This window comes from Seriola aureovittata, chromosome 16 (genome assembly GCF_021018895.1).
Source record: "Seriola aureovittata isolate HTS-2021-v1 ecotype China chromosome 16, ASM2101889v1, whole genome shotgun sequence".
NCBI classification, from domain to species: domain Eukaryota; kingdom Metazoa; phylum Chordata; class Actinopteri; order Carangiformes; family Carangidae; genus Seriola; species Seriola aureovittata.
The window spans coordinates 15,734,950-15,761,676 of NC_079379.1; the positions used below are offsets into that span (position 1 = coordinate 15,734,950).

Sequence of the window (26,727 nt, forward strand, 5' to 3'; positions counted from 1 at the left end):
GTAAAGAATTACATAAATAACTCTGCACATATGTATCAGTCAAAAACAGTACATTATTTTACTTCTTAATTGCAGTTTGCTTTAAAACATTAATTCAAATAGCACAATTGTGTTAATAACAATAATACAATATGTTCATTTTGTCACAAAATGACTTCACAGTTCGTTGCCTTGAACAGTTTGATCATTTTATGTATGATTTTGTCAGCATTAGTGGTATTGTGATGTGCATTAATAGTGAAAGAAAGCGTTTTCTGCTTTGAAATGCTCTGTAAATGGTGGGACCGTTTTGACAGGTGCGTGCGTGATGTCCAGTCTCATTAAGATCAAGAGATATCTCAAGTAAGATCAAAGGTAAACAGATACAGCTAGGCTCAGTGTGTCACAGAAAAGGGGGAATATATTCAGTATGTAAATGAATTGTTTCTGCATTTCAGATTCAGCTGAGAAATATTTAAAAATGTATTATAAATAAAGAGCAGGGGAGAGCAGCAGAGAGATACAGCAGGATTAGGAAAAGAAAAATTAACAAGGGGGAAAACAGGGAGCTTTTTAATCTCTGGAAACCTGGCTGTGTGTGTGTGTTCACGCTCTCTTGAAAGTAATGTGCATCATATGTCAGTGTGCTCAGAGCGTCCACTAACACAGAAACACAAACAAGGTTCCCATAAAAACACCTGCAATTTTTTTTTACCCATAAACGCGCAGCCACATTTCTTTGAAGACCACCGTTTCCCCATCAGCCTTCACGCCTGCTGTTTGATTCTCAAGGCAACCAGCAATCCGCACCCTCACACTTCTATTACGACATCCCTTGCTCCCCCTTTAATTTCTTCCTCCCCATCACTCCTTCCCCTTGTCTCCACCACCTCTACCCTCTGCTTGGTTGTGATGGATGTGCGGCATACAGCAGCCTGGAGGAAATATTCTGTCACACATCATCATTATGCGCCCAAGGACGCCTGTGTTTAAGCCAGGGACCCTGGTGCTGTCATGTCCCCTGATTATTGTGTAACAGATTGATTAACCCTCGAGTGGAAATAACCTTTTCCTTCATTGTGGCAGGTTGCTACCACTCTCTTTGGTGTCAGTTTGTAAATATTTGTCTCTCTCTCATTCCACTATGTATTAAACCTGTTGCGCAATTGATTAACACACACATAAAATCAATGTCTTTAAGGTAATGTGTCTTTTATTCACGTGTCACAGTAAGGGGGGTCGGTGGGGGGAGGGTGGCAGCTTTAATAGCTTCTCCAACATAAGTTTATATGTGGTGACAAGTGGACTGTGAAGAATTTCTGTAAACTCTGCATTATTTATTGAGCAATAAATGCTACAAAAAGCATTGAAAAGACATTGGTTATTTAAGCCAACGAGTAAATACAAGATGCAAATCTAATATCAATGAATATTTTAAATCACTTTTCTTTTAATGTTTAGAACGCACACACACACACACACACACACACACACACACACACACACACACACAATAGTGACAGCTGTGTTTGTCTGAAGATACGATGGATGTATGAGGGGAATGAATTTGCAAAATCTTCTTTTAGTTAAGTTGATAACATGTCAATAATACTACATTTACATACATTTGAATAAAGTCTAAATTCTGGAGTAAAAAATGTTAAATTAAGAATAATAAGTAAGGTAAAGTATTTGTTTATACACTGAAAAATCACACTACATCCAAAATACTGTATTTTAATCAGCCAGCAGGCACGGAGGAAGATTTGTTGTTGCTTGTTGCATGAACTCGTGCGCCAGGATTGAAAAGGGAGAAGAAAAAAAAGATTTCTTGGGTTTAATCTGCCTCTGACTTTCTCTGAACGGAACATTAAACTGCTCGGCAAAGTCTGAGCGAGAGTCACTCTCTATCTAATCTGCTGATTTGGCTCTTGGCGAGATTAAGGGTTATGGTTTAGAATGAAAGAGAGAGTGAGAGAGAATAGCTGAAGAGATGAGATGACGGAAAAAGGGTGGATAGAGACAAGTAGGGAGAGAGAGAGGAGGGGGGGGAGCAGAGTTGATTAGAAGAGATGGAAAAAGGGAAAGAATTGTGTAGATGCACGGATAGAAAAAAATGCTACAAAACAGAAGAAGGAAAGGCCTTTTCTGTCTTGATTGTCAGGTAAAATCCATGAAATTAATTCATTTACAGCCATTTAAGGCGGAGTTTTGCTAATGATGGATGAGCCCCGTGGGTTAGTGGAGGTCACAATGTCCTGCCCTCTTTTAATGAAGCTGTTGACAACACACTTACTCAAAGCTTCTTTCACACAGCTGAGATATGACTTAATTCTGCAGGTTAAAACTGCAGCTTGTATTGTCACGACCAGCAGCTTTGCACATTAGAGGAGTGCAATGGTGCAGCAGCTTGTAGTGGAAGTTGACAATAGAAGGTGGCATATTTCAAATATGTTTTATTCCCTGCTGCCATTTGCAACATTTTTGGCAGAGGCATGTTGGGGGTAGAGTTAGGATCAGTCTATAATGTAAATCAGTTCAGATTTTGTTGCTGAATTACTGGAACTTAAAATGGGATGAGTCACTCTTTCACTCTATTGTGCCGCTCAAGAAACTAATGTCGCAGCCCAATGTATGACAAGTACCAGCACTTCTGTTGTCATCCTGCTCAGCCACGGATTTATCCTTGGGCCAGTTATCATTGTGACCTGCTGCCGATGATGGATTTCTCTTTTGATGACTTAACTGAGTTGAGGGTCGTTGATTACAACTATAATTCTTCCTTCTTCATCACTTATCCCACATAGACAGGTCAGGGTGGGTCTATGTTCAGGCACAGTCTTCAACTCTATTTTTCATGGGGGATCAGAGGGACTTTCTTTACACAAACATGACATGAAAGGATGACATGAACCCGCAGTCGAGCCCCCCCTCCCCCTGACAGTCCTATTTGTCTTGCCTGGTCAAGCCTATTCATTCGGCTCACAATTGCCATAAGTACAGTAGTGGTACAGTTTATTTATAGCTCTGATTCAAAGCTCAGTCTTCTGCCTGGCTAGCAGTGCTTGCGTGCAGTACAGTGTAAATATAGCATCTCCTCTGTTTCGCCCTCGCCTCTTTACATCATTTTTTAAAAATCTCTTTATTCTCTTTCTTTGCTTTAACTGTGACTCTCTAATAGGAACACTTGCATGTGTGTGCATAAACACTTAAACAACATGCACGTCTGCACACACACACTCACTTCCCGTCTATACCCCGTAGCTGTGCCGATGTCTAATTGGGCTTTCCTTTTATATTTCCTGTCAAATAATACCTTATATACACATGATGTCAGTGGCGCCACGTGCCTTCACTTGACTTCATCTTTCAGCTAAACCCATGTGTGTGTTTAAAGAACATACGATGCATGTTCTCTCTTCATGCAATTTTCTAGATGTGCAAATTGTGGCATGCATGAGAACATGAATAATGGAAATCTGTAAGTTTTCTCCCCTATCTCTCTCCAGCATGGTTGTTTGAAGCATGGCTAATATGAAGTGTTTTTAACCTGCAGGGCGAAGAGAAGGAAATGCTCTAATGAGCTTGGATTGCTGCTAAAGTGTGTGTTTTTTGAGTGTGCCTGCAATTGTAAATTTGCTCAGTGTGTGTTGTTGTGTATCTTTGTGTGCGTGCGTGTTTTGTCTTGCTGTGTGTGTGCTTCTGTGTGGAAGACAGTAGATCTTTCTTCTGCAGCGCTTAAACATGACAGTTATCAGGAGGAAGGCAAGTGTGTTTGTACCTAGTAGTCCCAAGTTTCATTAACTCAGTCAGTATCCCTGAGCCATGCAGAGGGAAAGAGAAAAGACAGTGAGAGAGAGAGAGAAGTACAGAAAAAGAGGTTTCCTCTGGAGATTAAAAACAGTAAAAAGTAGGACTAAAGGAGGGAGAGTCTGAAAGATCGTACATGCACCTGAACCCAGCCGGAGGGGCCCTTTTCTGGCAGCTGAGGCTGTAGTTGTAGCACACACACAAACAGAATCAAACACACACTGTCAAAACCCTTCCCACCTACACACACACACACACACACACACACACACACACACACTTCTCGCCCACGCTGCTCAAACCCCCAACAAGCCGGGCCCCGTTCCACACCAGTGGCTAAAAAGACGGGGAGCGCAGCTGACACTTGTGCCGAGGAGAGGAAGAGCAAACGCAGCCAGCTCCCCCTTCTCTCTCCTCCTCTTCCAAGTGCTGCTGCTGCTTTTATAGCCCAGGCTCCTTCTGCGAACCATTTAACATTTCATAGCATTTCATAGCAGTAATGCATGGCCCTCTCCTGGGCTGAGAGTCACAGCACTGGTTTATTCATCAGACCTGACCAACTTAACTGGAAGAGGACAGTCAGATTTGAAGCCAGAGAGAGAGAGGTTAGTTATTATTATAGTCTAGTTATGGCTGCTGTGTGGACAAAAACAATTGCTTTGTCACAGTATAGTAAGGAAATGCAAAAAGAGAAAGACAACGTTAGATCATCTCGATTGTGTTTGCATAAATTAGTCCTGGACTTGTATATTTGGTTGCTGTATAATCAGAGATGCTGCGTCTCACACGCTGTCTTGCGTCACTCATCTTATTTTAGCCCTTCTTATCTGGATTACAGTATGTTCATCTTCTCCATCACCTTCTCATTCTGTCTCCCTCCTTTCAACATTTTGTCTTTCCTGCTCTCTAATTAACGCTCCCCTGTTTCTCCTCTTCTCCCCTCGTTGTTTTTCTCCCTGCCTCCTCTGTCAGGAGGAGCAAGGGGAGCTAGTGTTTTCTCATTAAATTAGCAGGGAACTGTAGAGCACAACATTCTAATATCTGCCCAGATGCCCATTAGTCCAGCAGCTTGGCCCAACTGATGGGAACACAGATCAGAGGGCAGACAGTACAAGTCCCCACTGGCTCTGCCTGATAAAACATCCTGTTTCACGAGCAGTGTCGGAATGGAGCAGTCAGTTGGTTGTGACGAAGCCACAAAAAAGGCTGCTCCGATGAGGCTACAAAGGAGTGGGGCAATGTTTTCTGTGCACATTGTTAGGTTTACAGAACGGTTAACATAGAGCACCCACCCTAAACAAGGCCTGACATTACTGATGTTATTCCAGCAGTGAAAACCAGACGCCCTTAATGTATGTCTGTTGCTGCAAAATGCATTTAGTCTAACAGTTTTTACTGTCCATTTATACGTTTCCTGCCTCATAATAATCACATTTAAGCTCTAGGTAAAGTGTCAAAAATGCCTAGACATGTATCAGGCGTCTTCTTTTTTTCTAATTCCTGAAAATGTTGATTGTTTTTGTAGAATTCAGCATGTTTTCTTGTGACAAGAGAGACACAGAGGGCAGGAAGCAAGGGACTGAGTGAGAGAGTGGAGGCAAAGATCAGTGGGAGTTGGCAGGGTGAAGGGAAGTCAGCCGGGACCCCCAGAGCTGAGTGATTCACCACCAAATGAATAAACCACATATACACACAAGCTAACACACGCACACAGATGTGCCAATACAGACAGACGCAGGTTACGTTTTGGGGATGTCAGGACACATCACTGTCAGAGCTTTGTCTCTGTCCTCTGAAAAAAAGAGGACACGTCTAAATTAGAGATGGCTCACACAGTTTTTCAGTGTCATTCACCGTAATTGGTTCATGTCTTTGCTGTGTATCTTCCTCTGGGTGTGTCAGGGTATTGAGGACTTTAAGTCTCTTATCTTCATATGTGGACAGTGTGTTTTAACTGAAAGAGGGATTTCTATCTATCTATCTATCTATCCCATCATCTTCACCTCAGTTGAGGTTTTGTGCTGTAGACATCAGCATTTTTCTTGCGTTCACTGTGAACATTTCCTGCTGTCAAAATCCTGAGGCCATTCTGCCATATTTACAAGTAACATCTGGATTGAAGAGCATGACTCATTTGTCTGGGCTGTAATTCAATGCATTCAGTTTATTTTCTGCCATATTATTCAGCTGATGTTGAGATTTAGTTGTCGTGACCACGAGAAAACAGAAGTGACGGATGACATCAGTTTTGCTGAAAGTTTTGATGAAGATGAAACCAAAGGCAACAAAAACTGGCTGCATAGGTTGAGGTTGTTTTGGACGCAATAGGAGACACAGAGGCAGGTTTTCTGTATGCACATGTGTTTATGGTCAAAGACAGTGTAATACTCACTTGAGCCATTTGTATTTGCCATGATCTGTGAAAGAGGAGATTGTTATTGATCCTTGTTTATGCTTCAGTGTGTGTGTTTGTATATTTGCAGTGTACAGTTATCATGTTTGACTCACAACACGCAAATACAGGCTGAGTGAGCTCTGGCCACGCTAAAGCAAGATGTACTGATTTTACATCAGAGGTGATGTCTGCTGTTCCTGCCGCCATGATCAGCAGGATAGAAGCAATTGGCCCTGCGTCCCAAACACACATCATCAGTCCCTGTCCAAACTCTTCAACTCTATAAGCTGTAAACTGTATTAAACAGCCTCTTCCAGGATCCCCCTCTATGTGCACGGTAGGGTCAGATAGACTGTACAGAAGTGCCTGCGGCTGACTGCTCTTCACTGAGACCAGCCTTGGTGACACTGTGGAGGCTAGAAAACATAAACACTCAGCAAACCAGAAATGGAGCTTGTGTGCTGTGTTGGCAGTTTATGTGCATCATCTGATTGTCTAACGCTAATTAACTGAATCACATTAACATAGCAAATAGGAGGCATTTAAGCACATGCACACAAATTCTCAGAGAGTTAGAAGTATCTTCAGACTCAGAATTCATGATTGCTTAATTTACAATGTAATACAAAATAGAATAATTTAGGCGAAACAATGCAGTGGCATTGCGTGGTGTTAGCTTGCTGTCAAGTGAATGCATTGGCTAAAAACATATTTCTGAACCGGGTCTTGAATTACATTTATTTCACTGTCATTTCTGCAGCAATGGCAGATGAATGTTAGCTGTAGTAATCTACTGTTCCTCACTTCTTTCATAACTTTTCCTAGTTATCAAAAAGTATCACAGCCTCCCATATCGTTACAGTGAAGTTCAGTTGAACGTAAGTAATTAGCCCCCCGTCACTGAAGCATTGTCCAGAATGAAAAACAAAATGAATGGAATTTGAGAATTAAAGTGACTATGTAGGACTATCAGTCACCATGGGCATTTAATTCAGAATACCATTGATAAAAATAGTAAATCAAATTAGTCAGTCTGGATCAAAGGAGACAAAAATCACTGACTTAGACATGAATGGCAACAAAATCATCTTAACCTGTGTTATCATTTGTCAGCAGCAGTCTTGAAGAAGTGCTGGTAGTTGACCCCTCAAGACCAGTAAACTTCTGTTTGTGTGACTAAAATAATTTCTCTGCAACAAACCACAGTATCAGCGTTTTCCAGCACTTTGCCCTGCTACAAAAAAAGTAACCACAAAGGCATCACAAATGCCACAACATGTTGTATTGTTCGGGCACGCTGCCTTGCACTGCTGAAAATGAAACATGATGTAGAAAAGAGAATTAACTTTGTCCTTTTTGGCCAGAACCTTAAATTACTTAATTATTCTTGTGTCTTCAGCTTTCAGTTGAGATGATAAATTATTGTACGACTCATTTATTTTGTATGACAAAAGGTGAATATTTTTAGACCGACAGTATGTGAACGTGTTTTTCATAATCTCAATGGGTAACCCATGGCTCAAACAGTTCCATAGTTTAGGGGTAGATACAGTAATGTTTTATTAAAAATCTGTGTAAACAGATTTACCTCTCTACTCTCTCCTCTCTTTTTTGTATGTTCAATAAATCAATAAATAGTCTTTTCATTTTTGTCTTTTAATTAAGTCACCAGATATTCTGTTCCATGCTGTTCCATTCCATGTTGTGCTATGTTTAGTCTTTGATGCAAATGAGATGTGGATCATGGATGATTAGCGAGTTGTGGTCTTACTTGTTTATCTAACTTTAGCTTGTCTTTGAAGTCTATGATCTGAAGTCCTGATTCAGGTATACAAATTATTTTATTGAGTAGTATTCAGTTTCATTTACCTGCACACAAAGGCAGTTTATTGATCCATGTGTGCGCATATGTTTGTGTGTGAGAAAGCGTGTGTGTGTGTGTGTGTGTGTGTTTGTGGAGTGGGCTGCATAATGACATGCATCTAATTGCAGTTCCACCGAGCATTTGAAACCTTTCTGGTTATTTGCAACGAACTCGGTGGGAGACTGTGTGACACACACTCAACACAGATTTATGATGAATTGGTTAATTTAAAAAATATATTGAACTTCAACTGCAACCATGGAGACAATAGCATTCAGTGATTTTGCGCTCATTCATTCCCACTCATGTTCTTCCTCTACCCCTCGTCAGCCTCTTCTTTCTCACACACACACACACACACGAACAAACATGCAGACAAGAAAAGAAGCAGACACCCGTCAGTGCACACTGCGTCAGACAAACATAGATAGAAACACATAACACATGCACAAACACACATAGTTTTGGCGACCGACCAATTCAAATCTGTAAAAACCGTCACATGAAAACCTATCTACCGAACACCGGTGATGCAGTTAACCCCTTCAACAGGTTCTCTGTTGCCATGGCAACGTGCTGCAGGCTGACCGAGCGGGATGTGAGTGAAAAACCCATTTCCTTGGCGACCAGTGGAGACATGCAGAGACATCAAATGGTTTGTGTGTGTGTGTGTGTGTGTGTGTGTGTGTGTGTGTGTGTGTGTGTGTGTGTGTGTGTGTAGAAAGTGAATGAGCTGATGTGTGTTTATGTGAGGACGTGTTAAGATCTCATCAGTGCACTCGCCACCCTTCTTTGTATCTCATCATTCCCACCAATGATGAAACAGACTGTAAGTAAGGGGCGGGATTGCTCATCAGTGATTGACATGAGTCTTTGTTCTGTGAAAGCAATTGACTCACACACACACGTGCGCATTCACACAGACACAGGCATGGCTCCCCTTGTTCCCCCTAATGACTGCAGCCATCATTATCTACCAGCGGTTTGTGGCTATGTGCGGGAATGTGGAGACATGAAAAGAGAACAGTCTCATGCTCATTCTGCATCTCTGTGGATGAGCTGATGCAGAGAGAGAGAGAGAGAGAGAGAGGGAGAGAGAGACATGAGCCAGTTCCCTCTGCATTCTTCTCTCCCATGAATCTGCCCACGCGCTGCCTTCCACCCACATCATCACAGCAGTGATGGAACTTTTCTACCTCCTCCCTTGCTCGTTTTCTCACTCTCTGCTCCTTTTCTCCCTCCTATTCACATGTTCTCTACCTTTTTCTATCCGTCACGCTTCCTTCCACAATTTGTGTCTCCCTTTCTCGCGCACTCTTCATTTGTCATTCCTGAACTCTAACTTCTTCTTTCTGCCATATACTCTTTATTTCTGTCCCTTCCATCCCGCCTTCGTACTGTCTTTTCTGACGGAGAGCACATTCTGAAGAATCTCTCTGCTTCTGCATGAATCAGCCCTGTGCCTCCTCTACAGCAAAACTCTGGAGAACGCAAATGAGGTCTTAAGAGTTTCCAATATCATTGTAATGCCGTCAAAGAGTCCTCATGTGTGGTAGAGCACCCATTTGTAAATTCATTTTAAGATTGGAAGGAAGGATGTAACAGAAGATGCAATTATTGTGTTGTGACTGTGCCGGAAAAAGGAGTGATACAGTTAATTCAACTGCAGTCACAGAATCTAAAATAAGATATTGCTCTGAATTCTTATCTACTTTATAAATATAGCTAAAACACAGTATCAAAGCTCAGCTGTAGCGCTGACACCCAGTATTATTCAGTAAATGCATTCCACCATCAGAGTCATAGCATCATCTCCAGGGGCAGGTGAATGAGAGGGGAGCAGTTTTATCCGATCACAGCCAGTGGAGGTGCCTCATCAAAGGCCTTCTGGCCTGGCGTGTTCCCCTGGGGCATTGCCATCCTCCAGGAGACATATCAAACACATGAAAGAAGAACCTCCAGAGTCACACACCTTTGCCTCCATCACAGCTGCATACATTTATCATCATACCTGACCAGCAGTTATTTCCTGTGATGCTTTGTGCACAGGCTTACATTGCTGATTCTTTTGGTTTTGATTTATGTGAACTGCTTTTCAAGCTGCTTTTAAGGAGAAAAGCATATTTAAGTGTAGCAATAGCTTTAAGTTTTAAATTTCATCCGATCCATAAGCTCAACTCGAATATTCTCCTCAGCAAGTTTACCAATCAGAGGAGCCATTCACACAGGAAACAGCACAAAGCACTTCATTCTTCGGCTACATTTTAAAGCGCTAAAGCTGTTTTTCTGAGCAGAGCAGATTTTTTTCCTATGCTATAGCCTGTTGTGGGGAAAAAAAATAACAGCGCCTCTCCATTTCAACCACGCAGCAAATTCATACAGGCATCTTCTATGCTCCATAACGTATTCTACCATATCCTCACCTGCGGTGTGCTTTCCCACTGTCAGCTACAGCAGACGACAGTATTCACAAGGAGGGGGGCAGAAATGCAGCCATCTTGGAGGCAGTGGTGCATGCCAATGTCTGCCTGATGAGTTCACAGAGGAAGTAGTTCATCTTCCTCCACTGTTATTTTATTCATTACTGCCTGTCGGAGAGGGGAACAGACACTCACATACACTGAATACAGTGTAGGCAAGCATACACACAGGCAATCAGGTGGGCAGATGGGCAGAAGAACACATTTTCATGTGGTGTTGTTTTCCCTCCTATCTTCTTTCCTGTCTCTTTACTCTTAACCTCTTTTTTGTTCATTACTTTCATCTCATAATGGTTATTCTTGTTTATCTACTCTCTATAGCAACTGTTTATATAGCATGTCACATAGACTCATTATACTTGCCTGAGGCATTTTTAACACTTCTTTAAATAGTAGCTCTGAAGCCTTCAGAGGATTAAGTGGAGATATAAGAGCCCTGGCAGCCTGGGGTAGTACGTTTCTGCTTTGTGTTTGTCTTTTGTTTTGTCAATTTGAGATGAACCGCTTTGGCCTACTTGTGGTGGGGGCAATTAGGAGAGAACCCTTGGGCAGTTGCTGTTGAGGATTTCCGGATTGTCTCACTTGAGTAAACAGTAGTACATTTCATATACACACATGCACACAAGCCGCAACACACAGAGTAAGAGGTAGCAAGAACAAAGGGGCAGCAGAGCACTGTTGTCAGGCCCTGGAGGTGTAGTTATTTCAATGTTGCTTCTTCGTCTTTGTATGACACGTTGCGTGTGCGGGGTTGTTGGTTCGCTGGGAAAGAAAAGAAGCCATTGGGCATTGTAGAGTCAAGAGAGAAGGTAGGGAGGTGAAAGAGTGTGGTGTTCTGTAACTGCCTGGTAGCCCATTCTTACCGGAGTTCAACAACACTCATTAAGCTCAGCTGCCTGTGCAGTAAAAGTTTGGGAGATTCAAACTGAAGAGGACTCCTATCCCTCCCCCTGCAGGCCAAAACAACCTCTAAATTACACTATTCCTCTGTGGCCTCTTCCTGAGATGGAAATAAGTTTTGATTTGGCTTCGCTGTGGTCTGGCTTGGGAAAGCGTAAGACTAGTCTGTGGCCATTTTTCAGGGTGATGCACTGGAATGTATTGTGTTAAAATGCTGAAGAAGTTCAATGGGAGAATCATCTTCCAATTTAAATAATTCCCTTCCTCTGATTTAAAAAAATGTATGTAATCAAATTACTGCACCTGTGAGTTTTCTAAGTCATCCAGATGATGTAGTATGTAGATCTGAATTACACCACTCAAAGGGAGCTGGACTTGATGTGTAGTCTTGAGCATATTTTGCCACATATGAGAGGCTCCTTTAATTACAGTGATGACGATCCAGGGAGTTTCCTTGTATTAAATCTGTGTGAATGATTTTTACATACAAGTAATTTCACTAATCTTTCTCATCATGCTCACAGAGGTCTGAAGAAATTCAAGTGTGTTTGAAATTCAAGAGATTGCTTTTTAGAAAGGTTATCAACTTTAAACCAATAAAAATATTACACTAGGAAAATCTTATTCATTCAGAAATCAAACACGAATTTCATTTTTAGATGGAGTTTTCAACTCAATCATTTAATCGAATGACAGCCTGAGGATTTCCAAAGTTTACTTTTTTTTCCAAAGCATAATCTCGACATAACTGTAGCCTGTGAGATCACACACACGGGTGTTGTTTGCTGAATACAATGTCTGCAAAATCATCGCTCACTTCCCTTTTGTCATAAAGCCTCTGTCACCAGTTCCATTTTGCTCCAGTTTAACTTCACACTTGATGATCCAGTGTTGATACCTGAGGTGAGAGCTGAATGTGAAGACACAGAGAAAGGTGGCAATACACAGTTTTACACTGACACAGAAACAATCCGCCAATTATAACTTTGGAGGTGCTAGCTTCCAGGTGCTGCATCCGTGAAAGACTTTGACATTGTGACCAGCATGAATGAGACTGCAGCACCTGTACAGATGTAAGTCAACGTATTTTGTTGTGGAACATAGTAACCATAAATGTCCTTTCAAACAACTTGGGCCTTGACTGAAGGTGACAGGAGAGGAACAGCACTCACTGCTGATTGGTATTGGTAAAACGAAAGAAAAATAATCACCACGGTAGTTGAGTCTAGAACAGTTCTGCCTAGAGTATAGATTTAAGCTTAAGTGTAAAAATTAACTAGTCAAGATGTGGTGTGTACATTTCGACTTCATATTGTTTAAATCAACACTCAGCTTGTCCTTGTTGGTTGTAAGACAAAGTCAGGTATGAGAACTGATGCTTCGTTGGTTCTTGAAGGGAAATTCTGATTTTATTTCTCTCATTCAGAGAGAGGTCAGAGGTCAAGGTCTGCTACGGCGATTCAGTCTCTGCAGATGCTTCTGTACACGGGGCATTGATGTCTTTGTTTCTTAAACATTTTTAAAACATCCACCAAAGAAACATGAATGAAGCTCTTGCCCTTACACATCATGAACGTCCTTGTTCTTGATGAGTATAGATGTGAGTATGACCTAACAAACAGTCTGCAGTGCAAGTGCTTTATAGCTGTATATTAGGCTTCTGTTTTAGTAGTAAACAGGAGGAGACTGAGAAAGTGTGAGGACGGGCTGTGATGTTGGTGTGTTGTGACGTTCTCCACAGAGGCCAACATACTTAGCCGTTAGGGACTGTGTGTGTCTTGACTGTCCATCAGTGACATATCAAGAAAGAATGTATGTTTCCCTCTTGCCTGCTTCTCCTCACACACACACACACATACACACACACACACACACACACACACAGACACCAGCATCTTTTCTGTCTCCCACATATACAGCCTTGCAGACTTTCTTAGTTGAGAAACTGACGATGGCTCACTCTAGTTGATTTATTTATGAGGTGGAGTTCAATACTGGCTTTAGGCCTGTCTTTAAGGCTGGCCTCTTATAGTTTATGCTTATTGACAGCATTTGTGGTCTTCATTAATATTACATTTTGACATCCTGACAGATACGCATTCCCAGAGGACAGCAGTAAAATAAAGTTTTCTACTTCGCCAAAATATTCTCTGTACTTTCATCCTAACTTTGACAGGAAGACTGAATTTTTTCCTGCTGAAATGGTTGCAAGTTTGAAATTTTTTATTTTCCTCTAGTTTAAAATATTGCATCTTGGAGAGGCTAAACTGATCAGTATGTTTAGAGAAGTTTGGGTTTTTATCTTCGCTTTTTTCATGGCTGTGTACTAAGTGCATGAATCAGAGCCAACATGGTTTGGCGAGTATTAACGTCGAGTTTAGAGCTAATTTTGATTTACTCAGTTTTGAACTAATAGGTCAGGCCAGGCAAGAAGCATCTTGCTCAGGTGACAAAAGAAAGAAGTCTCTTCTACTGCTGAATTTCAACCAGCACCTAAAAGAATCATATGGATTATTGTGTAATAAATTACATGGCAGGAAATTAGAATGGCTTTGGGGCAAGAGTCTAACATTTCAGATGGTGGAGGAGATGCCAGACGTAGAATTATAAATAGACTGGATAAATTGATTAGCGTTATGCAATGCTCATTCAGTTATGCATCCAGAGTTTTCTTTTATGTGGTTTTCTTACATGTACTTTAGAATGGGCACTTTGCTCTCCTAAATTATTCAGACACACAAACAGGCACACACAACCCCTTCACCCCCCACCCCCCAACCCCCCAACACACACACGCGCATGAGCACTGTGATAGGTGATGCAGTCACAAAGACTCACTGGTGATGACTGTCACTTGTGGTCCCTTGGGTTGGCTCCGTGGTCAGAGATTGGGATGTGACAGAGGAAGACTATTATTGTGATCTGCTCAATTATTCATCTATGGATGAACTCAATACCCAGAGTGGAAGGGAGAGACGTTTGGGGTTGACGTGAGGCAAAGCAGCCATACGCCCAAAGAAAGATAAAATGTCTATTCATGTTTTAACATGAGTCTCTGAATTAAATCGGCAGAGCATTCAGGGCTTTTACAAAGGCAACAAGTAATTCTGTTGTGTAGTTTTTAATGTCATTGATTTAATTCTTGGATGCAGGATAAGGAAGACATCTTGTTTGTGATACATACCACACCACAGCTCTCACAAAAGGCCCTGTGAACATCAGTCCTAACATTTCCACACTGTGTAAAGGCACCATCTCTTGATTGCTCTTCCATTGTCAGGAGGCATGCCAGGGCTTATCTTACCTGCGTTCACTTTGTACCTCCCCCGTTCGACTCATCTGACAATGAAGCGTATCTCTGAAGATAGCATCGCCAACCAGCCTATAGCTTTCCTGGTGGGAACCAAAATTCTCAGCTTGCTTTTATTTACACACTCTTTTATTTTAACCAAACTTGAACCAAACACAGGTCTGTTTTCTGTCCCCCCCCCCTGCACTCGCACCTATTCAGTAAGTGGATTGCTGCATTATAACTTCATGAACATCCCCATAAAATGAGGAGCACTCATGAATGCAACTGCCAGAGAAGGCATTTTTATCCCATGTTGTGTTTACATACCAGCAGAACCACCTTTGATGGGATTAGAATCACTAAAGATGTGCTTTAGCCGGCCTGGGAAGCTGCTAGCAGGGAGAATGTGCAGGGATTTATGCATTTTTGATGCAGCGTGGGGAGGAGTGGAACTCTGAAAAGGCTGCATGACCTACTTAGAGAGCCGTGGAATTCAGACGACTCGTCATGCCACAAAAAGAGAAAAAATCTTTCTCTCACTCTCTGTATGTGTGTGTCAGAGAGGTGTATGCAAAGTGTGCTATTGCGCATGTTCTTTTCTGCCTGCTGGTGTTTGTGTGCGCGGGACGTGACACGCGCACAAGCAGTAAATTCAAGCGTTTCTTTTCCGTCATTTCTCTCTTTACTTTGCATTAGTGTGTGTATCCCGCTCCATGGGCTGCATCTTATTTTAAGCTTTTCAATCTGTTTTATTTAAAAGCCTCTGTAATGAAGAGCGTTCTGACATCCTGCAACACTTCGGCCCACAATCCACTGAGATGGCATCTGGAAGGCTGTTGACACATGCGCACACACACACACACACACACACACACACACACACACACACACACACACACACTCACATTCACTTTTATCCACACAAGCAGTGGACTAACAACAACTTCTCCCTTCGTCCCCATCTAAGGGAAAAATGCAATTTTCTTTGCGACATGGCCTTGTACACAAATTAATTTTCCTTTGCAGTCTAGCCCCTTCTTTCTCCCCTCTGTCCACCCCACCACCACCACAATCAGACACACACACACACCCACACCCACACACACACACACACACACACACACACACACACATACACACAGTCTCTCTCTCTCTCTTTCTCGGTAGCTATGGCAACACAGTGTTGTACGTCAGCTTCTCAAACGAGACGGTATTGTCCGATTGCTCGGGCTGTCACATTCCTCATTCCTGCTTTACTGTCACCCTGTTGGGTGAGAGAAAAGAAGAGAGAGCGAGGGGGGCAGAGAGACTCTTTCTTATTGCTTCTATGTGTTTCCAGTCTCCTCAATACAGACCAGTCAATAAGCGATTCATTAGAAACGACAAGCACTCACAGTCAATGCCTTCAACTGGAGTGTTTTTTTTGGCCCGGAAATGAGCTATTGTGAGACGAGAGTCGACCACCTGGTTGGATGCTGCGTGTGTGTGTGTGTGTGTGTGTGTGTGCGTGCGTGTGCGTGCGTGCGTGCGTGCGTGCGTGCGTGCGTGCGTGCGTGCGTGCGTGCGTGTGTGTGTGTGTGTGTGCCCATGTGTGACTGTCCATGATTGTAACTCCTGTGATTGATGAGTGTTTGTGGACACTGTTGGCATGGCCCCCAGCCTGGTTAAATATTCGCTGGTTGATGAATGTTGGGGTGCATAGCGTTTGTGTGTGCTTGCATGTGTTGGTGACAGTGAGTGCATGTGTGCTGGTGGCAGTGTATGGCAAGCCATTTTAACATTTGCTCAATAGTAATAATAGCAATTGCAGATATCAACAATTGCTTTGTGTCTAGTTAGAATTCAAAGGCAGTGTATCCATAAAATAATTTATTTTTCACTAGTCACAATATTAATTTCTGATATCAATAATTAATTTCTTACATGTGAAAATGTGCATTGTAGATATTTGTAACTTTATTACAACTTTTACCATTGACTTCTATTCAAACTAAATGACAGATCTGTAAATCAATTTTGATGTGTTATAATTCCAAGTCGCCATATGCTTAATGTAATTTTGACTGGTTGCCATTCTTGGTAATGATATCTGCAGCTCGATTCTCACTAGACAAAATGTAATTTCTAACAATTACCAATCTTTATTACTGATGTTCATTGTTGTCTTGGAAGTGCAACTACTAAGAATAAAATTTCAAATGTCTAGGATTACATTTTAGATATCTAGAGCTGCATTTCAGATATTGAATTGAGAATTTCTGCTGGTCATCATTGTAGATATCTTGACAAAATGAATATGCTAATTAGAGCACATATCAGTAATGAAATTGTAACATTTCAAAATTGTTTTGCAGATATCCTAAATGAACACTTTGACATCTCAAAATTACATTTTGAGGTGTCAAAAACAAAGTGCAAATTAGGACACAAATCCAAATAGAATATGCTAATTAGAGTTGCAATTGCTGATATGTGAAATTACATTTCAGCATGTTGAAATGAAATTAGTGATTATTCAAATAATTATCATAAAATTACTGATATCAAAAATTAACTTAAAAATATCTGTAAATCTCATTTTGATAAGTTGAAATGTAATTTTTACATGTGAAAATATACATTGTTACAGATATCTTGAATTAATATTTCCACTAGAGAAAACTAAATCGCTGTCATTGTGGAACACTGCTGGTCCAAAGCAGGCGCAGTAATGACTGGACCTGTGAAAAACATCCAAAGAAGACAAAATTTGCTTTAGTGTAGACATCATTTTTAGTTGGTGATGGACATTGTTCTGGATCAAAAGGTCTTATGATGGACAAAAAGCCTGGCTTGAAGGCTGCTTTTGTGCAGAATAAATCACAGTTCTACTTTGCATACTGCACTTTACTCCTGTATCTTTTCATTTCACTTGGATCTCATTATCCATTTACCTTCAACAGCTAATCTGCAAACCCTGTGCCCTCCTGTCACTGACTATTGAATCAATTCTCAGCTAATGTTAATGATTGATAAGCACATTTGCTTGCCATGTTGTATCAGTCCACTCTTTGAAAGCATCCTTTGAAAAATATGGTTAGGTGATTAACTGAGGAATTAATTGGACTGAGCAGAAAACTGCAACGTTAACATCCAGAGAAGATGAGTTAATGATGCAACGCTTACAGCCATGACCCTTAATAACTTTAAACCTCCTTGAGCTGAGAGATGAGAGGGGAGAGAGAGAGAGAGAGAAAGAGAGAGAGAGAGAGAGAGAGGTATGAAGGAAGTGGTAGGGCAGAAAGAGAGATCAGTGGGTGACTGAGAGGAAGGAGGGAGGAGCAAGAAACTGCGAGATCGACATGTGAGCATGTGTGAAAGAATAAGAGGGAAAGAATGATGATGTTGATGAAATGGAGAAAGAAGTAGTAGATGGGGAAAGAAGAAGAGAGATTTGGAGAATGAAAGAGGGGTCCTAAATCCAAACAGACACTAGGCCAGGATTCCTGGGAGGCGGCGTTCTGCTGTAACAAGATTGATGTGCGTGGACAGAAGAATCCCTAGGCTGCAGAGAGGGACAGCCTGAACTGTGCTTTGCTCTATCCTACTTAGTATATACACACACACACACACACACACACACACACACACACACACGCACAGACCTCCATGCACCCACTCACCCAATATGACAGGCAGTTTTTTGAATCCAGCTCCACAGTCCACCATGCCTACACTCCTAAGACTCCCATCTGTCTTGTGTGGAATAAAGACAGGTGCTGCACTCCTCTCCGCCTTGTCACAGAGTTGTCAGTAGAGGGTCATCGCAAGTTGGAGAAGGATGAGTAATCTGCAAGTGTTTGTCCTTTTAGACCTGACTAAATGTCAACGGTAATATCTTCCTTTTTCTATTCTTTAAATGGCCATTATTAGATAACCAATCATAGAAAGGACTACTGGCAAAGTCATCTGAACACACACACACATACGTGACTTGTGTGGTGATCGTGGTGGGAAACGTGCCCTTCCAAAAGACAATGTCAAACTGAATCTAAAGTAAACTCCCATTATGTGTTACATGTTAGAAATTAATGAAAACATCACACCAAAATGATTGACAGGTGAGGTCAGAGCAAAACAAAGTGTGTGATCTAGAGTTGTTCCTCGTGTTTTACTCTAATCATTTAACCATGACCATCTTTAACTTTCAGGGAATCAATTTTACTGTACATATCAAAAGTCGTTTACTACTCACAGAGAGTCTTACTCAGCCTGTGAAAGCAGCTATATAATGTCTTCTTTCGCTCTGGAAGAGTTTTGTCAAGTCTGAAAAATGACCCTGATGATGTCAACAGAGTAATCTTGGCTTATAGATTTATAACGGAAACGAGGAAGTGGTAGGGCAGAAAGAGAGAGGGCTGATGGGAGGAGAGGATGGAATTTTAAGGGTTTTTGAATTGCAGGGCCGGTCTAATGAAATGCACTACATCGTCAACAGCTTCCTGGAGTACTCTTAGAAAATGGTTTAAACACAACTTCAAACACAATTCATTTAAAAGGCCATGCACAGATACTGATTTAATGTCTAACCAAAAATATTAAAAATAAATACTTAGTAGATACAGTTTGTTCAATATCAACATTCTCAAAAATTGTTATCCAGGCAGTTTTATGTTGACCCTATAACCTTTTCAGTATTTTGCTAATGTAAAATAACTGCATAGGAACAAAATAGAGCAACATACACTTTACAGGAATAGTTTGACATTTTTGTTTGCTAGAGTTGGATAACAAGATTAATACCACTATCATCTCTGTCCATTCAATATAAGGCTACAGGCTAAGGCTACAGCCTTCAGCTGTTACATTAGCTTAGTGTAAAGTATAGAAACATGGGGAAACTGCTAGCCTGGCCCTTCAGTTGTTACCTGGCAACTCCACAGTGATGACAAGACTCCCAGAAGCTACTGCATCCAGCCAAAAACCTGTCCGGCACATAACCTCCCTTACATTTTTTCACACTTTTGGTTTTTGTACAGAATAAACAAACCTGAAATACAATGTCGAGCCACTCGTAAATCTGCTTGATTGAATGGGAAATGAAAGTGGTATCAATCTTCTCATCAGTCTCTAGGCAATACATGGAATAAATGTTTTTCCCAAATGTTGAACTTCTCCTTTAAATGTCATTTAAATCTTTTAAATTCTGCATAATGATTCAAACTCTGTCTAATTCTTTCGTATTTTGTCGTGTTTACTGTACCACATACTAGCCTGAATTAACTGAACCCCACCACTCATGGAAAATCATCATTGCTTGCCTCTCCCCTGCTCTATTGGGCAACTGAGCTGATGCAGTCCATCACGGTCTACGTATATGTTTCAACTCAAATATACGTTAAGCTCTTGGAGACAACATTGTCTGAGGTAAACAGGCTGGAGAGGGCTCATAAAAAGCAGAGCCTGGGACTTTTAAATGTGAATTCGTAGTAAGCAGAGGCCAGCGATATCCAGCAGGACTCGTATATGCTAGAAGAGTTTGAGAAGGAGAGTGGGGGAGAAGGAGAGAAGGGATGGATTGGGTTGAAACTTTCACACAGTTGTTGTCCATAAACCTTTAATATCCCCAATTGACAAGAAATATATGATGGGTTTAATGTGCTTTCTTATTCAGTTTATAGGCTGCTTCAGTTTAGGAAAACGCAAACATAATCTAACAAATATCTTGAAGGGTAGCAATTTTTCATTTTGAGTTCATCTGGGGTCATGCTGTCTGATAAAACAAGAAAAAAAAAAGTGTTGTGAGAAGTGCCTTGAGTCAAAATCGACTGCGATGCATTTTGTAGTAACAGATATCATGACTCTCCAAATCAAGAAGGCTGTGGATGAACTGCTAACAGACTTTCAGAAATGTTTCTCTCTTTCTCTCTCAGCAGTAACCTTAGCCATCTGCATACCCCCCAAACTGACTCTCATTCCAATGTTGGACTCATTTACTACTGTACTATTACCCAGAATCACCCTCCTTTTCCTCCCTCTTTCTTCCTTCCCTGCTCTGATTTACTGGATTCATCCACGGGAGAGAATCGAGGACCTTTGGGGCCAAGAAACAATTAACTTGATAATGGGCTCTCTCCCTCTCTTTTTCTTCTTCCCACTCTCTGTCCACATCCCCTCTCTCCCACTCTTTATCATTTACTAGTTAGCAGATACACCAGCGATGGCAACTATGTGGTTGCTTAGACCTTTTATTAAATAATTAAAAAATACATTATATTTATTCGACCCTTGTGTTCAAATTCTGCTGGGCAGGTACGAAAATGACCTTCCTCTTGTCAGGCCAGAGTTATCATTCATGAGGAACCCAAACTCTTAGCATTGAGCCATGAATGTACATTGACTTTTTCTGCTCTTCAGCGTGACTTGAATGGAAAAATGGCAGAATGCCCTCAGCTATTTCTAGTGTGGATGAAACGACTTAGCACAGTTTCAGCCCGATACATTTCTGCTCGCGTCTCAGATTAGGTCAGAAATTCAAATAGGTCCAGATCTCGCATCAGATCTTAAATTGTCCTATTTCTGTGATCAACATGACAAATGTTAACTGCTTCTTGAAACCACTGCCCTTCTGGGTGAAAATTACTTTGATTGGACGGACAGCTCACTTGTAGTTTCGGTTTAGGCAAAATAACCACTCCTAAACGGAAGAACAGCTAAAATTAGGAAAACATCATGTCATGAAAATGAAATAGCGATTCAGCCTTATTATTATTACTTGATAAAATATATTGCCTTGATTGTTCTCTCAGTCCTCTCCTCTCCATCCAGTGTCTCCTCTGGGACTGATTGGCTCATTTCAGCGGGATTACACTTTAGTTTGTCCCCCTCACTGGTTAGTGCAACATGTTCCAGCTGTTGTCAGGCCTTGTCAAAAGCACAACAACCTGTAATAGGCTTAACACAGCGTCTGCTTCCTGCACAGCACAGATTGCTAATAAAGGTGCAATGTGTTCGGAGCGATTTTTGTTGCCACTGGCCAATTTCAGCTTATCTCGGATAGGGGACTGATGGCAATGTGTGCATTAATGTGTGTGTATTTGTTTATGATTGTGTTTTGGCACGCGTTTGCTTAAGGATGATCATTTATCTAGTGTATGTTTGAGAATAAGCATGAGCACAGGGGGAATTCTGTGTGTGTGTGTGTGTGTGTGTGTGTGGTGTGTGTGTGTGTGTGTGTGTGTGTGTGTGTGTGTGTGAGCGCGCACATAGGAGAGACAGAAAGTGAATAGAGCGAAAGAGACTTGACACCACGAGGAGGCTTCCAATGTGCCATCATGGTTATCCTGGTGGCCATCTGAGCTCTCCAGAAAGCGAGATAGATTGAGTGCAATAACAAGAGCCAGACTGCAGGGAGAGAGGGAGAGGGGAGGAGATGGAGGGCCAACAGCCATCAGCTTGAGCAGCCCAGTCAGTCTGTCGCAGTGGATTTTAAAGGCCAGTCTCTCCCAAGATAAGTGGTGAGTTCCTCAGATTTTTCTTTCTTTTTGTTGCTGGCATGCAATGTGAAGGGAACAGATTGAAAAAAAAAAAACTTTTATCACTCCTTCCTGCTCTCAATTTTACTTCATCCACTCTCACTCAATCAATGTGTACTCTCTTTGGATACTCTGGGGCCCGCTGTCTAAATGTTACCACAAGGAGACTTGCTGCTTGCTGCATTCACAACTCGGCTTCTTCCTCACCTCTTCTTCCTCCCTCTTGTTGCTCCTCTTTAAAGTATCTCACTTAAAGCCTTGGCTATTGCTTTTTACACTGGTTCCCTAAGTCTGTGAATTACCTGTCAGCCATGTCCTCCTGGTCATTTAGAAAGGGAAAGGAAAGGCATGGTGGGTGATATGTTACACCCCAGTGGACCTCACAAAGGGCTCATTGATGGGGAACAAATAGCTCTGGCTTCTTGAAGATCTTATGTCTCTGTGTGTAAGGATGCTAGCAGGTGAGATGAGGCTGCCACTGAAGTGTGAGAAGTTTAATCAGCAGTGTGGGGTGTTGACCTTAATTGACAGATAAATGACCCCACTGAACTCAAAGGAACCCTCTTTATCAAATTGTTATTGATACACTATTAGGATAATCAAAGATAATACAGTTACACAGAACGAGTAAAACTACTAAACTGATGCAGACTGGTTCACATAGCCCCCCCTCCCCCCGCCCCCTCTTTCCTCCTCTTCTGAGAGTAGTTGGTATTGACAGCCATGACAGAGTTTAGAGGATTAGTTTGGTTTGTACATGGGGAAATAGATAATCTCCTTTAGATCTGACCTATTGGCTGCACCCTGCTAACTCTATAGGGCTTTATAATGCCAAGCATATGTTTTAGCAATCGCTGGATTCATCCTGGCTCACATTTCCTCTCCTGGCTTGGAGATGTGGAAGTAATTCAATGAGGAGTGCATGCAGGAGGCAGATGTAGCTGTTAAAAAAGACCAGCTTTTTGCAGCTGCTGCACCGCTGCTGCACTGCTCAACACATCAGGGAAGTGTGCAGCATGATGGCAGGAGGGATGTGGACATGTGCCCTGAAAGGGGACATCAACAGTGACAGTGCTGTTTCTGTTGCTGGTGCACAAATGTACACTAATAGCATTGCAGTGTGTATAATTTAAAGGGTTTATGCTGACAAATGTTTGTAGCTCCTGGAACTGTTGTTTTCTGTTATTGTTTATTGTTTCTCATGCTTGTAGAGGCACGTTATGAAGAGTGATTATTAGAGTGAGTTATTATAGACATGTTCAAGATCTTTTTCTCAATTCTAAATTCATTCTCCATTGCAATACTGTATGCGTGTAGTGTGTGCGTGTGTGTGTGTGCGTGTTTGTGTGTGGTGTTTATGGGTTGCCATTTGTCCCTCTTCTTCCTTCCTAAATAAATATTCTTGTTATGTCTTTTTCCTCAGTGAAGCATTGCAAGTAAAATCTACTGGCTAAACACTGGAAAATAACTCTAAAACAAATGAAACCAAGGATGGAAGTTTACAATTAATTGTGTTTATTGGACTGAAAGAAGAAATGTTATGTTGTTGCACACATCAAATTCACACATAGCTAAAGCTATAATGCGTTCACCATTTCTTGGGTAAATTACATCACATTATCTCTACAGAGGAGCTGACAGTGTGTGCACATCTTATCGTAATCCATAAAGACACATATTATGTGGTGGGATTCTTGCACATTTTGTTCTTGGTAATCACCTGTGCTGTTGGCCTTGTCATGAATAAACGCAGTGTGTGAAGAGCAGATTGCTCCTGACATCAGATCAGGCTCTCCCCTCCCTATTTCTCTCTGTTGTTATCTCTCTCTCTCTCACACACGTGTATGTGTGTATGTGTGTGTGCGCATTGTTGGGCCTCAGGTTGCTGATTTGGGTGCAGTAATTTGCCATTAGACGAGGGACAGGTGCAGCTGCCTCTGTTTGCAGCGCTAACAAGGCATTTCATCATGGTTAGCTCCAGCCTGGTGCTCTTATCAGCTCTTGTTCTTGTCACAATATCACACACATCTGCACACTCAAATGCACACACACAGGCACACGCACGCATACAGTACACACATTGTAGTTCTCTCCAGTGGGTCGTTCTACATACAGTGGTGGTGAGATGGAGGTGAGGCGCTGGCTTTAAGTGAAGGACAGGGCTCCAGGTATGCTGGTCTATGATTGTCTCTGTGTAGTGGCGGCAGGTTCATTTTACTATGGAAATACTCACAGTACACAGTACTTTTCTGTTAATGCAAAGCTCTGCCTTGCATTATGTGCAGTCAAACTTGTAAACTTTTGTAAAGATGTTGGATGTGTTTAACCCTCTTTGACTTATCATCGCTGAAATATGCTTTGAACTTACTTTCAGAAAAAAGATGCTTCACCCTGTACTATATCTAAGAGCCTCTGTGCAGGCTGACCTTTAAATATATGCACCATTAGAGAATGTTGTTCAAAAATAGATGCAAATTATCACATGAAACATTAGCTAATAGGTTAAAAAATCATTCCAGGGCAGCTGTTCCCCTCACATTTAGCCTAATTGAGTGTGATTTATCAACAGCACAATAACAGTAGGCTAATGCCATCATGTAATGATAAATCAATAGGGATGAATCTCAGTAGCTTTGTGTAAAGGTCAGAGTGAAGGAAATGTAATGGAGACAATGGATTGAGGAGTATTTGAAATAAACTCCTCCTTGGCCAGCTGTCCCATCAGTAATGTCCTCTAAATGGTCAGGGAGGTGGTGCAAGCTCAGTGGAGTGAAATGTCAAGCTCAGGAGGAGACCTTTTGCAAAAATAAAAACGGTAATAGCCTACATTTTGTAACAAGAATCTCTAAATTCAGTGACTGGAGAGTGAAACCGGTTCCAGTGTGTATGAGCAGCAAAGTCAATTTTCTGTTTATGGATGTTCAACTTAGACAGGGTTATACGCCTCCCTTGAGTTTCCATTTCCAGGTTCTTCCACCATCAGCCCTCACCCTGCCAACCCCACCAGTCCCACCCTCACACACACACACACACACACACACCACACACACACACACACACACAAACACACACACACACACACACACACACACACACACCTTCCCTGGCCGTCTCCCAAAGCGGTCAAACAGATTACTACGGGCGTTAACTCCATCGATCTGCTCCAAATGGCCTCCAAATGCCAGGAATTGGATTTCAGACTGCAGAAGAGGGAAATAAAGTGCTGTAGTATTTCTTGCTGCTCTGCTTGGTAGTTAAGTGCTGCCATGCTGTCCTCATTGTAACGGCTTTTCCTCAGAACTTATTTGTGTTTTTCAGGAGTGAGATATTTGTCTCTGTTTATACCTTGTTTAGAACAAATATTTCAGGGAAAATTGGGTTGTAAGATATAGCTTACACCCAAACCCCCTCAGCAGCTGCTTGGAAATCCTTGAAAAATACATAAATGTCTCAGTGCGGTTGAATATGGATATGAAAGAGAGAAGAGTGAAAGGCAGAGAAAAGGAAGGAGAGACGGAGTGGCTAATGTACTGGAAGAAAGTAGCATAAGGTGATCGAAAGATTTGAAATATAATCAAAAATAGTCTTAGATTTGATATTTAAATATCATTCTTCCATAATTGTCTGACTGTGGACAAATCTGCAGCGCACTGTGCAGCTGCTGAGCATCATAGAGAGCCACTGAATCAATCTCACGGTCATGAATTACTCCATTGTGGGGTTATAATGGAGGGCAGGTTTATAATACTGGTTGACTCGGCTTTATTAGAGCACGGTTAATGTCAGGCTAATACCTCTTCACTCCTCTCTTTCTCTCCCTCTATTCAGCTGCTCCTTTCTCCCCCTTTCTCCCACCATCACCATTACTATCTCCTTGTCCCTTTACTCTTTGGGTTCCATTATATTCTGCTGCTTCTCTCCTCTCTATCCCGCTTTGCCTATCTAGCATTAAGCTATACAGCGTCTCCATAGCTGAATAAGTATTGATTAATGTCTGAGTAGTTGTGCTTCCTAATGAGAGGCTAAATATAGCCATCGCTACACCGGCCCTGCCGCGGCCTCCTCCCTCATCTAGCGCACAAAGTGTGGATAGTCGCACGTTGGCATGACAACACACAAGTCAAGGCTCTGTGAGCAGTCACAACAGATTGTGCGCCCGGCAAAAGTAAGAGAGGATGAATGAAGCAGGGGGGATGAACAGAGGAATCGAGAAAAAAAAGAAAGAGGTAGCTTTTAGCTCTACTTGAAACTGCTTTGCTTCCTCTCTTCATCACTGGCTGTTTTCCTTCCTCAAAGAAAAAGCTGGACATTCAGAGTTTGGGGATTTTTAATTACTTACTGAAACGGGCAGAGATGAAACAATTAGTTGCTGAGCTGATTAGTTGATGGAACAGAAAAATAATCAGCAACTAGAGATGGTAAATTGTTTAAGTCATTTATCAAGCAGAAATGTCAACAATTCTTTAGTTCCAACTTTAAAATGTTGAGCATTC

At 41.7% G+C, this 26,727-nt stretch overlaps 1 protein-coding gene across 2 annotated transcripts in view; it reads left to right on the forward strand.

The window, feature by feature from the left end:
• The window catches only part of gabbr2 (gamma-aminobutyric acid (GABA) B receptor, 2), a 177,304-nt gene that overhangs the window by 20,070 nt on the left and 130,507 nt on the right, over nt 1-26,727 (forward strand). The window contains exon 1 of one of the 2 annotated variants that reach the window (XM_056399026.1): nt 22,164-22,216. The exons of the other annotated variant lie outside the window; for it this stretch is intronic. The gene's annotated coding sequence lies outside the window, so the exon portion shown is untranslated. Of the gene's footprint in view, nt 1-22,163; nt 22,217-26,727 lie in introns of those variants that run through there. 2 annotated transcript variants of the gene reach the window in all.